Consider the following 17,662-nt stretch of genomic DNA (forward strand, 5'->3'; position numbering starts at 1 on the left):
TTGATTATTTGTGCTAGCTCCCGTGCTACTGAAGATTTGTTCATGAAGTCTTTTCCTATGCCAATGTCATCAAGGGTTCTGCCTAACTTATCTTCCAGCAAGTTTAGTGTTTCTGACTTAATATTTAGATCTTTAATCCACTTCGATTTTAGTTCAGTGCTCAGTGATAGGTATGGGTCTAGTTTTAATCTTTGGCAGGTTGAAATTCAGTTTTTTCAACATCATTTATTAAATAAGCTATCTTTCCTCCAATGAGGGTGGTTGGCTCCTTTGTCAAAGATGAGGTGGCTGAGTATGTCTGGAGTTGTTTCTGCATTTTCTAATCTATTCCACTGATCTTCAGGTCTGTTTCTTTGCCAGTACCATGCTGTTTTTATAACAGTAGCTTTGTAGTATAGTTTCAAGTTCAGGATGGTGATACTCCCAGCCATGTCTCTGTTGCCTAGAAATACTTTTGCTATTCTAGGTTTCTTCTGCTTCCAAATGAATTTTTGGATTGTTTTCTCTAGTTCTGTGAAGTATATTGTTGGAATTTCAATTGGCATTGCATTGAATCTATATAGTAGTTTTGGAAGTATGGCCATTTTCACTATATTGGTTCTTCCTACCCAGGAACAAGGATATATTTCCATTTTATTATATCCTCTTTGATCTCCTTCTTCAGAGTGCTGTAGTTTTCAGTGTAGAGGTCTTTTGCTTCCTTTGTTAGGTTGATTCCTAGATATTTCTTTTTTTGTTGTTGTCATTTCATTTTTTTAGATACTATTGTAAAAGGAATTATCTCCCAAATTTCTCTCTCAATGGGTCTGCTCTTTGTGTATAAGAAGGCTATTGTTTTTTGAGTGTTGACCTTGTATCCAGCTACTCTACTGAATCTGTCAATTAGGTCTAGCAGACTTTTGACTGAGTTTTTTGGATCTTCTATGTAAAGTATCATATCATCAGCAAATAATGACAGTTTCACTTCTTCCTTTCCTATCTTTATTCCTTTTATTTCTTTCTCTTTTCTAATTGCTATGGCTAATGTTTCCAGAACAATATTGAACAGGAGTGGTGATAGTGGGCATCCTTGTCTTGTTCCTGATTTTAGCGTGAAAGTTGTCAGTTTTTGACCATTTAGTATGATGTTGGCTGTTGGTTTTTCATAGATAGCCTTAATCAGGAGGAGATAAAACCCTTCTATTCCAATTTTCTGTAGCGTTTTTATCATGAATAGGTGTTGGATTTTGTCAAATGCTTTTTCTGCATCTATTGAGATGATCATGTGGTTTTTGTCCTTGACTCTGTTAATATAGTGTATTACATTTATTGATTTACGGATGTTGAACCATCCTTGCATCCCTGGGATAAATCCGACTTGGTCAGGGTGTATGATCTTCTTGATGACCCTCTGTATTCTGTTTGCCAGTATCTTGTTGAGGATTTTTGCATCTATGTTCATTAGGGAGATTGGTCTGTAGTTCTCTTTTTGGGTTGTGTCTTTCCCTGGTTTAGGGATCAAAGTAACCCTTGCTTCCAGGAATGAATTTGGAAGCCTTGTTTCCCTTTCAATTTCCTTGATGAGTTTAAATAGTAATGGTGATAGTTTTTCTTGAAATGTCTTGTAGAATTCAACAGTGAAGCCATCAGGACCTAGGCTTTTCTTTGTTGGTAAGTTTTTTATTACATTTTCAATTTCACTCATTGTTATTGGGGTGTTTAGAATTTCTCTATCTTCTTCATTTAATTTTGGTAATTCATATGTATCTAGGAATCTGTGCATTTCTTCTGTGTTTTCCATTTTACTAGAGTACAGGTTCTCAAAGTAGGTACTGATGATTCTCTGAATTTCTGCTGGATTTGTTGTGGCTTCACCTTTTTCATTCTTAATTGCATGGATTTGAGTCTTTTCTTTCCTTTTTTTGATAAGGTTGGCTAAAGGTTTATCAATTTTACTTATTCTTTCAAAAAACCAACTCTTTGATGCATTGATTTTTTTTTTGTATCGTTCCCTTAGTCTCCACTGCATTGATTTCTGCTCAGATCTTTTTTTTTTAATTCTTTTATTGGTACATTGTAGGTATACAACACAATTACATTTCTCATTGGGAATTGTACCTTTATATAATGCATCTTGGTTCTTATTTTTTCCCCATTCCCAGCCCTCCCTTCATGCCCTCCACCCTTCCCTATTTACAAAGACTTTATTTCCATTTTTTCCATTTCTCATCATTTTTTCCTTTCCCTTCTTTCCTTTCCCCTGTGCCTTCCACTACCCCTACCCCTTTGGACTTTTTCTTCCTATTTTACATTATCGATTATTCATTCTAATCATTGGTACATTTTAGGTATACAATATAATGACATTCGTCATTGGAAATTTGCACCTTTACATAGTCTCACTTGGTTCTTGTTTTTCACCTTTGCCCAGCCCTCCCTTCAACCCCTCCAGTCCTCCGTATTTACAAAGATTTTGTTCCTAGTTTTCCATTTTCTCATATTAATCACATTCCCTTCTATCCTTTCCCTTAGCCCTCCCACTTCCTTCCCCTTTGCCCCTTTTCTTCCTATTTCACATTACCTATTATACATTTTAGTCCTTATTTACACTTTCAGTTTCTCACACCAGAGAAACTATTCGGTATTTATTCATGTGTGTCCTATTTATTTCACTTAAGAATATCACCTCAATGTGCATCCACTTAGCTATAAATGTCTCTAATTTCTCATTTTTTATGGCTGAGTAGTACTCCATTTTATTTAAAAACCCACATTTTCTTTATCCAGTCTCCAGTTGATGGGCATTTGGGCTGTTTCCAAGTTTTAGCTATTACAAACTGTGCTGCTATGAACATGGGCACACATATATCACTGTGGTATGATTCTTTTAATTCTTTGGGGAAGATTCCCAGCAGCAGAATTCTGCTCAGATCTTTATAATTTCCTTTCTTGTACAAGCTTTAGGCTTGTTATGCTCTTCTTTTTCTAGGAGCTTGAGGTTCTGCATTACGTTATTTAACTGAGTTCTCTCTGTTGTCCTAATATGGGCATTCACTGCTATGAATTTCCCTCATAGAACTGCTTTCATTGTGTCCCACAGAATCCTGTATGTTGTACTGGCATTATCATTTACTTGTTGAAACTGTCTACTTTCTTCTTTAATTTCCTCTGTCACCCATTGCTTGTTCAGGAGGGTGTTGTTCAATTTCCATGTATTTGTGGGAGTTTTGCAGTTTCTTATGTTATTGATCTCCAATTGTATTGCACTATGGTCTGATAATATACAGGGGATAACTTCGATTCTTTTACATTTACTTAGATATGGCCTATGAGCTAGCATGTGATCTATTTTGGAGAATGACCCATGAGCAGCTGAAAAGAATGTGTATTCTGATTTTGTGGGGTGGAACACTCTGTAAACATCTATTAAGTCCATTTGTTCAATAGCTTGGTTCAGTTCTAGAATTTCATTGTTAATTTTTTTTCTAGTTGATCTGTCTATTTGTGATAGAGGGGTGTTGAGGTCCCGCACTACAATTGTATTAGTGCTTATTTGGTTTTTCATGTCCATTAATATTTGTTTTGTATAGTTGGGGGCATTCATATTTGTTGCACATATATTTAGGATTGTCATCTCTTCCTCTTGGATTGTTTTCTTCACAAGGATGTAGTGACCATCTTTGTCTCTCTTAATTAGTTTTGGTTTGGAATCTACTTTGTCTGCAAATAAGATTGCTATGCCTGCTTTTTTCTGGGTTCCTGTCACATGGAAAACTGTTTTCCATCCTTTTACTTTCAGTCTATGGATTTCCTTTTGAGTTAGTTGTGTTTCTTGTATACAGCATATTGCTGGGTTTTGCTTCTTAATCCATTCTGCCAGTCTATTTCTTTTGATTGGTGAATTGAGGCTATTAACATTGATGGTTATAATTGATAGACATTGACTTATCCTTGTCATGATGTTGGCTCTTTTATTTTTTATTTTTCCCCCTTTCCCTTTAGTTTCTTGCCTTGCCTGGTGGCTTCCCTCTGTTGGGCCTCATGGAATTGTGACCTTCATTGTCTTTTTCTAGGATATTGTTTAAAATTGTTTGGAGTGCTGGTTTGGTGAAATTTCTCAGGTGTTCTTTGTTGTGGAATTATCTAATTTCCTCATCGATTTTGAAAGATAATTTTGCAGGATACAACAGTCTAGGTTGGAAGTTATTTTCTTTTAGGGCTTGAAACACTTCACTCCAGGCTCTCCTTGACTGGAGAGTTTGTGTTGAGAAGTCTGCCGTGATTCTGATGGGCTTTCCTTTGTAGGTGATTTGTTTCTTTTCTCTTACTTCCTGTAGAATTTTGTTCTTCTGTTGGTTTCTGGGATCTTGACTATTATATGTCTAGGTGTAGATTTTTTTTGGTCATGGCTGGTTGGAGTTCTACATGCCTCACTTATCTGCATGTCCAATTCTCTACCTCTGTCTGGGAAGTTTTCTACTATTACTTCTGTGAACAGTTTTTTTTATGTCAATTGTACTTTCCTCTGTTTTTTTGTGGACTCCTATCAGGCTTATGTTATTCTTCTTTGCATCATCTAGCAGCTGTTGGATTGATTTCTCATAGTCCCTTACTATCTTTAAGAAATCTCTGTTTTCATAGTCCTTAACCTCAATCCTGTCTTCTATATCTGATATTCTGTCTTCAGATTCTCTTAGTCTGCTCTGCAAGCTTTCAATGGAGTTTTTAATCTCCTGAATATCTGTTTGACTCTGTTTCATGTATTCCATTTCTTTCTTAGGTTGGGCGATCATGTTTTCCATTTCTTTCTTATGCTGGGCATTCATGGCTTTCAAAATGTTTCTGATCTCATCCATTTTCTTATCTGTTTCTGCTCTAGAGCTTCTAATTATGTCATTCACTCTGCTCACCATGTCTGTATTTATCTGGGAGATTATTTCTGTTTTGAATTTTTCTAGAGCCTCATGCATCTGCTTTGTTACTTCCTGTGCTCAGTTCAGGGTGTCCAAGTGATTGCTTATCAGACTTTTCAATCTCATTTCCCCCAGAATCTCCTTTTTGGGGCATGGAAGCCTGCATTTGTGCCTTGCTTAAGTGTCTTCTCATTTTTGTTTTTGGTACTGTCCTTGGTTTAATTCCTCTGTTGATATTTCAAAATTGCTTAATGTTGGTATCTTTGTTGCTTGTGTTTAAAACCCTTATGGAATGATTGCTTTTCAGAGGTGTCTTCCAGATATAGCTTGTGTTTGGGTTTTGAGACTCTAATGACTCCGAGGCTATTTTATTTTCCTTATACCAGGAAGGAAAACTAATTAGATCAATCACAACATGTTAGCTCAAATGACATAGTCAGCAATACCATAGCATCAAGCACAGCTTAGAAAATGACAATTCGTGGTAGTTATTAATCTATCACATTTAACTATGTGAGTTAAATTAAAACCGAGGACCAACCCAACGTAAGTTTATAATGAATAAACTCTTCAATATAGAATCTTTCCCCTTCAGGGTAGGAAGTTAAAAGAAGTTGGGGAGGGAGGGACAGGTAGAAAGATCAGTTAAGATTAGCAGTGAGGCTAGAAGACACAGAAAGATCACACAAACTCTAAGTTGTTAAAGGCAAGAGAAAAAGGCAAAATGAAAGAACAAAGATGTGAGTAGAATCACCTAACAGCAACAGGGAGGCTGGATACCGAATTACTTTCCTTTAAACCTAATGATAATCAAGAGAAGGAAAAAGAGAAGAAAAGAACAATAAGGGAGAAATCTGAATTCAGTGCAGAAAGGAACAAATGGGGAGATGAGGAGCAACGTGGGACAGCAAGAGAATGAGTGAGACAGAGAGAGAAAGAAAAGATAACAGAAAGAAAACAAAGAAAAGTAAAAATTTGAAGAATAGATAAAAGTAAAAATTAAGAATTAAAAATAAGAGAAAAAAAATTTTTTTTCTTTTGTTCAAATAGCAAAAAATAAAAATTGTGGGCCTCCTTCAGGGTATGTCTCTGCTGCCACAGTAGGCAATGTAGGAATCTGTGTGCATATGAGAGTCAATGAGTCTCAGCAAGGCAGCAGCAGACCAAGTACAGTGGTCTGATGTGCCTTTATTGTAGAGGTTCTCTTTACTTTTCTGCTGAGCTTCAGTTTTCATCAAGGAGCCTGAGAAGCCCTCTTTCTGTTACTAACTTCTGCTCTATCTTGTGGCGCTCAGGACAAGGGTCTTTATAATCTCCTGTGCCTCTGTAGGGTGGGACCAGGTAGCAGAAAAGCCAGAAGGCCAGAGGTGCATGCGGGGGTGGGGGTGGGGGCGGAATTGGGCCTTGAAAGGTGCCCACGTGGCTAAGCAGACCTCACTGTGGCGTGGGCAGGGCCTGGTTCGGCCGTGTAGCTTCAAGCTGCTCCTCTCACCTACTTTGCCTTCACCTTTGACATTGTCTCCTGGCTTCCAGTGGAGACTCTTCAGCTTTACATCCTCCTGTTTCAGCCTCCCAAGTACCGGGATTATAGACATGCATCACCATTCCTGGCCCACTGAAGAAATCTCCTGGGCTCAGAGGTGTCTGGGTAGCACCCTGGCTCCTGCTTCAGGAGAGGAAAAGAGATTGGTCTTCAGAGCCTGAGGAGGACCTGCTGGGTCTCTTCAATAGAGGGAGGCCTTAGGCTAGCACCCTACTTCCAGCCTCCACTGCCTGCCCAGAAGTGGAAGGATGCCTCACTTGAAGATTCAGAATCAGAGATGGCACTGAGGAGAGTCCCCAGGGGGGTTCTGACTCAGCCCTGCGGGGCGACCCCAGCCTCTCACCTCAGTCCTATGGCCATGAGTGGAAGAGGGAGTGGTCACCCAAGACTAAAGAGGATGAGGAGGTGAGATGTACTTGGTGCATGGACTTAGCGCCCAGAGAAGACATGAGGCTCCCACCTCAAAAGAGATGGAGGAAGTATCTGTGCCTGTTGGAAAAGGAGCAGCAGGTACCTGTGCAACGGCTAGGCCCTGTGGCTTTAACACACACAGGTGTTGTGGAGAAGCCTTGTTGCCTCAAGAGGAAGACGAAGAGAAGGCACCTGTCCTCAGTGCTGCCTGAGCACCATGAGGCCTTCACCAAGTTGCTTGAGGACCCTGTCATCCAGGGATTCCTGGCCTGGGACATAAACCTGAAGGCTTCTGACAAGAACCTCCTGGCCACGGTCATCACCTACTTCACCCAGGCCAGCCTCTTCCCCTGGCAGTTCCAGAGGATCTATTTCTTCCTGGCGCTCTACCTGGCCAACGACATGGAGGAGGAGGACGACCGGGAGCCTAAACTACACATGTTCTTCTTCCTCTATGGGATGAATTTCAACAAGATTCCCCAGTTCCAGAAGCTTCGCTACCAGTTCATCCGGTGCATGGACTGGAACCTCAGGGTGACCCGAGAGAAGTGTGAGGAGATCCAAGCTTACAACCCTACCCTCTGGGTGTGGGGCTGAGATCCCACCCTCATCCCAGGACCCTGGAGCCCTGAGGACGTCGGTGTCAAGAAGAACTGTGGCCAGCAGAGCATGAAACAGAATCACCTCAGCATATTCCCCAGAGCCAGAGTATGGGGAGCCTGTGGCGGGAACATGGGGGACAAGCCTTCCTCTGGCACCAAGTTTCCCATGAATTAGAAGCTGGACATCTGCTATTTTTATAGATTTGGTTCCCCATAGTCTTGATAGCAATTGGAGATGCCCTGTAGACTGTCAGGAAATTACTTAAAACCTAACAATAGGCCCATAGGCACTTCAGAGATTCCTGTACTACACTGTATAAACTGTATTGGTTTATTGTGAATTTTGCCCAGAGAAATATTACTATGTATATTTGAAGTAATAGTGAGATGGGCCAGGGATTTAGCTCAGTGGTTCCGCCTCCTGCCTCACAAGCTCAAGGTCCTGAGTTTGATCCCCGGTACCAAAAAAAAAAAAAAAATAGTGAGATATTATGCATAATTGTATTTCTCTTACAGTGTTTTGATAAGTATTTTAACTGATAGATTTCCATAAATGCTTTGTCTTTAGAGAGGTTTTTATCTCATGTATTATAGTTATCCATTCCTTATGCTCATAGCCAAGTGGTAGTTCCCTCAAACTCTTGTAAATATATATATAATATATATATATTGAATGGCTTCACTAGTGAATCTGACATGCAAAAGAGTGGTGGGTGGTAACAGAAATGTGTAGTCCTCATGTTTTACAGAGGACAGGGCCATGTGGCTCTTGGGGATGGACAATAAAGATGAGCTGTCTTCTCAAAAAAAAATCATGTAAAGGCACAAATTCCTGACGATGAATGTCATCATATTGTATACCTAAAATGTACCAATAAACTTAATGTGTTTTTAACAAATCTTTTTTTTTTTTTTTGTACTGGGAATTGAACTCGGGACCTTGCGCTTTCGAGGCAGGCGCCAGAAACACTGAGCTAAATGCCCGGCCCTGTTTTTAATATAAAATGTACTTATTGAAATTACTTTGCTATTTACTAAATAATTTGATAGCTTTGGGTGAAAATATTTGATGGTGAATTGACTTCATTTATGTTCCATCAGATGTGTGAATTGCCTCTCACATTGGTGAACTTTCTGGGAGCATTACTCATCTTTATCAGTACTCATTCTTCTTTATAAAAATGTAATCACAATGGCTTGAAACTATTGCAGTACCATTTTCTTTACTGGATGTCCCAACTTCCAAGTGATTTTCTCTTGATATTCTGTGACAGCAGGGACTCCTGAAGCACCGAGGAGACAGGACACAGCTGTTCAGCACATCTGGACTCAAGTGAGATGACAGGAAAATATGGACAGCAGAACATGAGCACACAGGGGTCTTTAAATAGAGCCCCATCAGACAGTTCTGAAACCCACATTTCTTTCTTTTTCTTCCCCTGCCATTGGCTCAAAGAGGAAATTACACAAGGTAAGTGCCTAGAGAAAGAAAATGAAGAAAAAGAACAAAAAGGAGGCAGAAGATGAAGATTGAAGGGGAGAAGGAGAAAAAGAAGAGGCAGGTCAGGTGTGGTGGCACATGCTTGTAATCCCAGCACTCGGGAGGCTGAGGCAGGAGGGTTGCCATGAGTTCCATGCCAGCCTTAACTACATAGTGAGACCCTGTCTCAAAAAAAAAAGTTGAGAATGAATCTTGCAGTGACAGACAAATGTAGAAACCATTACACTCAATGTAGCTTTGTCAGGACTTACATATCCTTAGTTTCTCTTTAATAGGGAAGCTTCTAGTTAGGGACACATATATGTTGCTTGAATGCAAATCAAAATGCCTTTGAGTTTGAAACAAATAATCCTGACACTGTGACTGACTACTCATTTTATGCTTTTATAACTTCTCTCAAGTAAGCATTCGAGACACTTTGCAATCTCAACATATTATTAAATAGGTTGAAGCAGCATACCTTAAAATAGTTTGACATTTCCCAGGATTTGGGCTTTAGCTTTAGGCTTTAGCACAAATTACTTACATATTGAAGTTATCTATGCTTGTCTTCCAACACAAAGTCCAAGTGGTTGTTTTCATATAAATCTTAACATTTTTATCCCCAGTTGAAATCTTCTAATGGTTTCCCAAGGCCGTATTTCTTAACACACCTTAGCAGAGGCTGTAAGAGAGGTCCAGGCCTGATGTTCTCTAATTGTTCCCTACATGCTGGCCACAGTGACCATCTCCAGTTCTCCCCAAGTTCTGCAATACCTTTAGCCTCAGCATCTTTGTGCTCCCTGCCCTTTGCTGATGTATCTCTGCCACCTTTCTCATTATATCCTGCTTTATGGCTAAGCCCAAACTTCATTCCCTTGTGGAGGAATTAATACTTTGGACAATCAAATTAGATAGATTTTCTCATTTGCATGCTCAATTGAGGTCTCAGTATTTTCTTTCACACCACTTGTCATGGTTGGAGAATGAGTGAGGATAAATTAATAACCATCATCATTTACTACAGTACAAGGTCCATGAGTGTAAGCACAATACAATACTAGTACTACTCACCACTTTATCCTCACAACCTGGTGCTGTATTCAAAACCTAGTAAGTGCTCAAGAAATATTTTGGATGGAATGAATAAATATACAGTATAGTAGTTACAGTTTTTTCTATATATATGAATGAAAATTTATTACAATTATAGTTTTCAAGCAGCTGGAGTCTCTGGAGCTCAGCCCAAAGGGGAAAGAAAGCAGATGAGGAGCTAGCTCCTCTATTCTGACACAAGTATCAAAATATATCTTATCAACATGCAATCATGCCCCTTTCCTGCCTAAAAACTCTGTTCCTCGCTCCAGGTCCTTTGCACCAGCACTTACCTCCTCTTAGAACACCTCTCCTTCCACAGGTGATTCTATTCATTCTTCAAACCTTAGTTTAAATAATTAGTTCATTGGAAAACCTTTCTCTGACCATCCAAGTCTACTCCTACATTTCTAAAGCAATACTTGCATTTCCTTTATGCCTCTTAGCAAAGTAAATTAAATACATCAGTGCTAGTCTTTCCTTATTAGTCTGTGTCATAAGATCAGGAAACATGCTCTAATTCTGTTCACCACAATCCTATGTAGTACAGTTCCAGAAGTCACCCACTATCTGTTAAATATCTAATTAGTTGTATCCGGTTTTGACATTGGTGTAAAACATTGGCTATTCTACTAGATGTACGAGGTATGATTGAAAAATTCATTGAATGTTTAATTTTTTAATTTATCAAAGTAAATAACACACTGAAATTAATCTTTCTTAAAATACTCCCCCTTGATTCAAACACACCTCTCCCATGATACTTGCTGCTTTCTGAAGCAGCTCTGGAAGTTCTCTTTCATGAGTCTTTAGTTGCTCTGTCATGGCTGCCTCAATCTCCTGAATCAAATCAAAATGTTTACCTTTCATGATTATTTTGATTTTGAGGAAGAGCCAGAAAATACCATCATGTTTAACAGATTCATTTGCATTTCTCTAAACCACATACTGGGTATTAATAATCACATATGACCAAAAAAGAAATAGGGACTCTGTTTTGAAAACTTAATTTTAAAACCTTGGTTCACTTGCAAGTAATATACACAAGGAAAGTATTTTATCAAAGCAAAGTAAAAGATTGTTCCAAAGGAACTTGTAACTAAGCATAGATGGTTAGGTGATTCAGATAATAAGAATTCTCTAGTTAGGGAGATATTTATTACATGAATACTGTCAGGATTTCCAATGAGCCTAAGTTTTGAAGACAATACATTGGAAAGAATAGAAAAACTGGAAGCCACCTGTTTTGTTAACCTGAAAACTATTCTATATATCTCAATGACTACATTTAAAAGACAACACTAGATTTGAGGAAGCTCTAGTTTATGGGAAGAAGTACTTCTCTTTTCTCTCTCTCTCTCTTTATGGGAGAGGCCATGTAAGACACAGTCTGATATTTTATATTTCACCAGATAACCACCTTTACTCATTACATGCTGCATTGACACAATCCTCTTGTACCCTTCAGCATCCTCAGAAGAACAATCTCAATCCTCACTTTGGTTGAATTCTGACTCCTCTGAAAACTTTTGCCAACAACTCAAGTCCCAGTTATTCTTCAAGCTGCATTTTTCACCATCAAGACATAAATCAAATGCATAGATTATCCTGTCTAACCTATGGCTGGTTTGCAACCATGAAATTTTTTTTTTTTTTTTTGGTACTGGGGATTGAATTTGGGACCTTGTGCTTGAAAGGCAGGGGCCGGAACCACTGAGTTAAATCCCTGGCCTGCAACCATGAAATCTTATAGCACAGTTTTCTCTAGAAAAATTTTGATGGTTTTCGAATTTTCTACCTAGACATAGCCTATTATTGAGATGTGAATTTATTGCATGTCCTAGGATGCTCATTCATTCCTACTAAACACTTATTATATTAGCTATTTACAGGACTTGACTAAGTATAGTAATACTTGAAGACATTTCTTCACAAATATTGGCTGATGCTGAACTTGGAAATACAAATACATTGATTTATTAATAAAATATGTGGTCTGAGGAGGCCATGGTGGTTTACACTTGTAATCCCAGCATTTAAGAAGCTGAGGCAGGAGAATCACAAGTTTGAGTGCATTCAAGGCCAGTTTGAACTACATACCAGAACCGCTTCAAAAAGTAAATAAAATAAAATATGTGGTCCGAGGAATTGAACTTTAGCATCATTATCATTTATACAAAGAATAATGCACAGAGATTCATATTTTATCCTGTTTGCTTTACTGAGTAATGTAGTGAACTTGGAAAATGTTTAATAAGTATTAATATTTATTATAAGGCTAGAAATGAATAATTTTAAGCATGCTAAATTTCCACAAAGGTTTTTATTACCCTGACTGAGAAAGAATGATGTTAAATTTTTATAAACATCATCACTTAAGCCAGACATGCTTGATCTATTCTACTACCTTAGTTTTGCTGACAGTATAATTTCTACCTATTGTGGTTATTTTGATTGCACATTATCAGGAAGATGAAGAATTAGCTATAGGTTTTTTTTAAGATTGTAGAGTTTAGATTTATGAGCCCCATTAATCTCAATGTTACCAATCCATAAAATCCAAGTTTTTAGTCCAAGTTTTCTAGTTAAATGTTTTGTTTATACCCAAAGCATTTGCCATGCTGCTACATGGTCTTAATAATTAGAAATTTAATGCTCTTGAATAATGTTATTTAGCACAGAGGTACCATAATTTGACTACACTATTACCCAGCTGCTAGCTATATAGTTAAATTTCTTTATTGATTTGTTTTTCTCTATTAGGGAACACTAAAATTAATAGTTTACAACAAATAACTTTAGAGGATTTGTTAAAATTTGTAAATGCCTTTTTCTTTTTAAAATAGACTTTATTGAAATATAATATAATTAATATTTAATAAAGTGCATAGATTTTAAATGTACAAATCAAGAACTTTTGTCAAATGCACATTTCTGTGTAGCCACCAGTACAGAATACAGAAAAACTTCATGACTTTAGAAAGTCTCTTTTAGCCTTTTTGCTTTTATTCTCACTTTCCTCCCTACACCCCATCCCAAGGGAACCGTTTATCAATTTTCTGTCACCATATGTTAGATTAGTCTGTTCTAGAATAAAATATAAAAGAATCATACAGTATTTATTCCTATTTCTGCCTTGGGCTCAGCATATTTTTTTTTTATTTGTTCCTGTTGTCATCTGTATCATTAGTTTGTTCCTCTATTGCTGCATAGAATCCCATTATATGAATTTGTATAGCCATTCATATATTGAAGGATATTAGGGTTGTTTCCAGTTTGCAAATATTGGAGATGAACAAAGCTGCTATCTACATTCTTGTACAAGGCTTTTTTTGTGGACTTAGGTTTTCTTTGTTCTTGGGTAAATTCTTAAAAGTAGAATTACTGGGTAACCAGGTAGATGTATGTTTAATTTTACAACAAATTGCTAAACTGTTTTCCAAAATACTTGTACATTTTACATTCCAACTAGCAGTGTAGGAGAGTTTCAGTTTTCCCACATTCTTGCCAACATTGGCCACTTCTTTTAGTCATCCTAACAGAACCACAGGACAGTAAGATTATGTGCCTCATGTCATAGAGACTGCAAGATTTCTGAGCATAGGAGACAGTGGAAAGAAGAGACTTTCAAAATGTGACTTCAGGGCTGGGGATTTAGCTTAGTGGTTCCGGTGCCTGGCTTGCAAGCGCAAGGTCCCGAGTTCAATCCCCAGTACCAAAAAAAAGGAAGCCAAAATGTGACTTTATAGGGTAATGTGATCTCCTCCACTTTTCTGTTTTGACTCAAGAATTAATTACTGAATAATATATAATAGAAGATCATTTGGGGAAGAGCATGTTCTTTGCATTGAAATCTTCCTCAGATTTAGAGCCCTAATATCAGCTCAGGGATTCAAAAAATGCTGGCTAGGTTTCTCTGCCTCAAAGCAAAGGTTATCTTAGCCCTGAAAGCTTGCTCCTGCACCTGTGCTGATCTGAATCCCACAGATTCTGTTGGTGAAAGTGTTCTCCCAATGTTGTTCCCCCAACAAGAGTTTGTCTCTCTGGAGTAGTTTAGTTCTTTTAGATATATTTGTACCTGTGAAATGAGTTTTTACAAAATGTGAGTTTTAAACAGAAGTATGATTTTTTTTTGTTTTATCAGGTAGCATACTATTTTAGTGGTAGTGAAGAAAGGTTTTCATATCCTTTGATATCCTAATCAAGATCAGAATTCTTAAGGGGCTGGGGACTTAGCTCAGTGGTTTCGACACCTGCCTCATAAGCACAAGGTCCTGATTCGATACCCGGTTAAAAAAAAAAAATCAGACCTCTTAAAAAAATACCTTTCTGCCAATTTGAAGTGTTTCATAAGGATGTATTCCCAGTAGACCCTTACTAAGTCAGGAATATTGAGTGGTTTTGTGATTATTGCCAAAAAGAATGATAATATGATAATGGTATTATTTATCAAAAGAAATATGTTCCATTTTCCAGTTGCTTGCTATATGAATTTGAAACAAGATTCAATTAATTTTTTTGCATTCATTTTGTTAAAACCCTGTGCATTGATCTCAAACTTACTTGCATTATCTACCTTCCCTTCATCCACTGCCTGGTTATTCAACATTTAGGGTTTCTTTGACTTTTATTAGTACATGTTTGCACCACATAATGATGCAACACTCATTGCTTCTAAGAGCACTCTTACTAAGATGAGGACCTTACTTCACTTTTACAGGAAAAAAAGAAAGAAATAAAAAAGAGTAACTGCTAATGGGCATTATGTTTCTTTCTAAAATGTTCTAAAATTGATTTTTTTGATGGTTGCATAACTGTGAATATAATAAAATTATTGAGTAAAATACTTTAGGTGAATCATACAGTATCTGAATGGTATCAAAATGAAGCTGTTATTTAAAAAAAAGAAAATATGAATGTCAATGAAACTTTTATAATATATGTCCAACACCTGAATTTTTACCCAACTGAAAACCTGAATCAATTTTATGGGGCAACTTCTGAGAACAATGAAAAGGAAAGAAAATTATCTGATTCACAAAAATATCATAATTAAGTATAATAGAATGTACTGATTTTTATTTGATGTCAGGCACTGAGCTAAATATTTAAAATGATGATCTCATTTAAATTCCTAGTCAAGTCTGGATGAAAAGTTGCTACTATTTGTTCCATTTTACAGATGAGAAAACTGAGATTTATACTGAAGCAAGTAACTGGCAAAGCCAGGGCTCCAATTGAGTGTTTATCTAATACAGTTGTGTGTGTGTGTGTGTCTGTGTGTTTTGGTACTGGGGATCAAACCCAGGTCCTTGCACTTGTGAGGCAGGTGGTGGCACCACTGAGCTAAATCCCTGGCCCTATCTAAAACAGTTTTTAATCTACTGCTTCCTAACATTAGGCAATAATATACACAAAGACACCATTTCTATTACTTATAGCCAAAAAAACGTACATTCACATCCATATCCTCAGAGTCACTGGAGGTATTATGAATATTTTGGGGGGGGGTGGCAAAAAAGTAGTATGTACACATCAAAGCAACCTATGTATAGAATCCCAAAAGCATAAACTGAGAAATCTTAATTCTTTGGAAGTTAACTGGAACCAAGGGGTATAGTGCATCCTCCAGCTTCAACCTGTGCTCATGTCCAACATCACTTTAAAACCTCATTGATTCTGTGTCCAAACACTCTAATAATACTTTGGATCATCTGATGCTGTAAAGTCAATGAAAAGACTTTTTAAGGTCCGAGAAAACCTACTTTCAGTCTTTTGAGAATTATAGAATATTAGTTTTGCAAGAGATCTTTGAAGTCTTATTTGATAAGAAAGAAAACACTTCCCAGAGAAACTAAGACAATTTCCTAAGGGAAAGTAGCTCTTCTGAAAAATCTCTTTCCAAACTATCTCAGGACAGGGGTGGTGCCACACACCTGTAATCCCTGCACTCAGGAGCCTGAAGCAGAACTGAGTGTTCAAACCAGCCTGGGCTACCTAGCAAGTTTGAGGCCAGCTTGGAACATAGCTAAACACTGTTTCATATCTATCTATCTATTTATCTATCTATCTATCTATCTATCTATCTATCTATCTATCTTCATATTGTCAGGTATCTTGAGCCAGCATCCAGGAAGCCTTATGACACATTATATTGGTTAGGGTTCATTAATAACTGTTAATTCAATTTCTTTAGTTCAGTCCCTGGAAATGCCTGGCTAATGCTTATACATGATGATGCCTCCTTGGGTTCTGATGCAGCTTGCTCTCCACTGCAGACTCTGTGAAAAAACTTGGCATTACCCAAGACTCAGCCTCTGCCAAGTCCAATTTCATCAGGGAGTAATAAAGAACAACAATACACATTTTTACTTTAATGTTCAAAGAACACTTCTGGATCATTGAATTTTGGACAGCATTTCATCTGTGGGATGCAAATTATTCTAATTACAACAAATTTACCTTTTAAAAAAAGAACACTTGCTTTTTTAGGGCAACATCAGCTAAACAATAATGAATTGAATACAATTAAATTTTGCTTGCATTTAAAAGTAGTTAGGAAAGAATAAAAAACAAGCAAGAAATTGTGTTTGCCACTAGAGAAAGCACGAAATGGTTAGGGAACTTTGTAGAAGGAAAAATAGAATCTTATATCATGTGCATTTGTACTATGTGTACATATTCAATAAATAGAAGAAAAATAAATGATAGAATATACAGGTTGATAAAATATTTCTCTATAGACAATGCCATAATAAACTCTTCTTTTTAGAAGTACTACAATTAAATAGTCAAGAACTGAGGTTCACATCACATATAAGTAAAATTTCCAGATAACCAAAACTTACAGCCTCACGATGCAGCATGTCCATTTCATTATTCATTCTGTAAATATCAACTGTCTTCAAGCCAACTCTAGGTACTGGGTTAACCCTGTGTTATAGCAAAGAACATGAGCCTTACCTTTTGGAGTTTTTAAAAAGTTGGAGAGTGTTTATGGTTTAGACCTAGAATTTCCCTCCTCCAAAGGCTATGTATATTCAGTGGTGGGAATTCTGGAAGATGATTGGATCATGGGGCACTGAGTTTGTCAACTCAATGTGCTGCTCAGAAGAAACAGGTCACTAGGGGGGTGGCCTGGAAGGTGTATCTTCCTCCCAGAGCCTTCCTTCACTCTCTGCTTCCTGGTCACCATGATGTGAGCAGCTTTCTTTCACCAGAGCCCTGCACCATGCCCTTCCTGCCTTGGAGCAGCCAACTATGGACTAAACATGAGCATCCCCTACTGAAGTAAAGTTTAATTTAGTAAACTATTAAACTTATATTTAAAATATAATCTATAAACTATGTCTTAGATTTTATCTCTCTCCTATAAAAATCTGCCAAATTCTGTGGCACCAAAGGTGTATAAATTTACCAAATTTCTAATATCTTTCACTCTTTTGGTTCTTAATATTCCATGAGCAATGAAACAACATAAGTAAATTGTTAAAAATGGAATGTTCATCAAGTGAGACTCTGAAATAGGTCCTTATAAAGTACCCAGTCATTTGCAGGGACTCAGAGAAACCTCTTCAATGGTATAAAGAGAACTTTGAGCTCACACATTTGCTAAGTCAGAGCTCTCCCGAGATGAAAT

The 17,662-nt window shown here is 37.4% G+C and overlaps 1 pseudogene; it reads left to right on the top strand.

Annotated features, from left to right (window-relative positions):
* The first annotated feature begins 6,858 nt into the window (after window positions 1-6,858).
* Window positions 6,859-7,443, top strand: LOC101712489 (speedy protein E4A pseudogene; annotated as a pseudogene).
* The last annotated feature ends 10,219 nt before the right edge of the window (window positions 7,444-17,662 follow it).

Source organism: Heterocephalus glaber, unplaced genomic scaffold (assembly GCF_053883595.1).
Source record: "Heterocephalus glaber isolate CG9 unplaced genomic scaffold, H.glaber_assembly_v1.0 deba00001538, whole genome shotgun sequence".
Taxonomy (NCBI): Eukaryota; Metazoa; Chordata; class Mammalia; order Rodentia; family Bathyergidae; genus Heterocephalus; species Heterocephalus glaber.